The sequence below is a fragment of the Arachis duranensis genome, chromosome 10 (genome assembly GCF_000817695.3).
Source record: "Arachis duranensis cultivar V14167 chromosome 10, aradu.V14167.gnm2.J7QH, whole genome shotgun sequence".
NCBI classification, from domain to species: domain Eukaryota; kingdom Viridiplantae; phylum Streptophyta; class Magnoliopsida; order Fabales; family Fabaceae; genus Arachis; species Arachis duranensis.
In genome coordinates, this window is record NC_029781.3 from 97,096,684 (window position 1) to 97,097,461 (window position 778).

A 778-nucleotide genomic window follows, 5' to 3' on the forward strand; every position below is an offset into this window, starting at 1 on the left:
TAAAAGGTTATATATCTTGCAATTTGTTTTCACAATTTGTTCTCCCAATTTTAGGGATGCCAGTTACTTTTCACTCTTAGATTTTGCTTGAATTTTTTACTCCAGATAAACTGGTGTTTTCATCAGTCTGCTCATTCTCTGTGATCAGTTTGTTTTTTTGGGTTTACCTTTCTAGAATTATGACATTAGCTCATCATTACTTTATATCATATAAAATACTGTAGGATGTTACCATTGTTTTAATGATGTAGGTTTAGAAATAGTGGCCTTTTTCTCTGTTATCTATTGAATGGGTAGTTGCAATTAAAACCATTAGAGACTTGATCTCTAGTTTCTAAAGAATATTGGTTAGTGTGCCTTTCTGCCTCTCCTGTTGAACCTGTCATTTTGGACCAATGAAGATCGCCCAAACAACTTAGCAACTCCTTCAATTTTTTATGGAAAATAAAAAAAACTGTAACCTTAGGGATATACCTAATATTTAGTTGTCAAAAGAAAGTTGAATGAAAAGTGACCAACAGAAACAAAGTAAGCATATGATTGTCTATGTCATGGTTTTTCATTATCTAATCAACCCCTTGGACTCACCATCCATGTTCAGGTTTAGGCAGTTGTTTTTCATTAACTAAACAGGAACTTATATCGTTATTTATGCATTAGTTAAGGTCAAGTTTGACTTGCAGTTGCTTAAGAATAAGAAGCAACTTTTTTTTTCCCACTTTTGAACATTTGAAACTTTCAATATGATTTTATTCCCCATTATAAACAACATACTCTA

The 778-nt window shown here is 31.9% G+C and overlaps 1 protein-coding gene across 1 annotated transcript in view; it reads left to right on the forward strand.

Annotated features, from left to right (window-relative positions):
* LOC107471032 (uncharacterized) overlaps positions 1–778 on the forward strand; it is a gene marked incomplete in the record, with an annotated part of 6,225 nt that overhangs the window by 2,547 nt on the left and 2,900 nt on the right.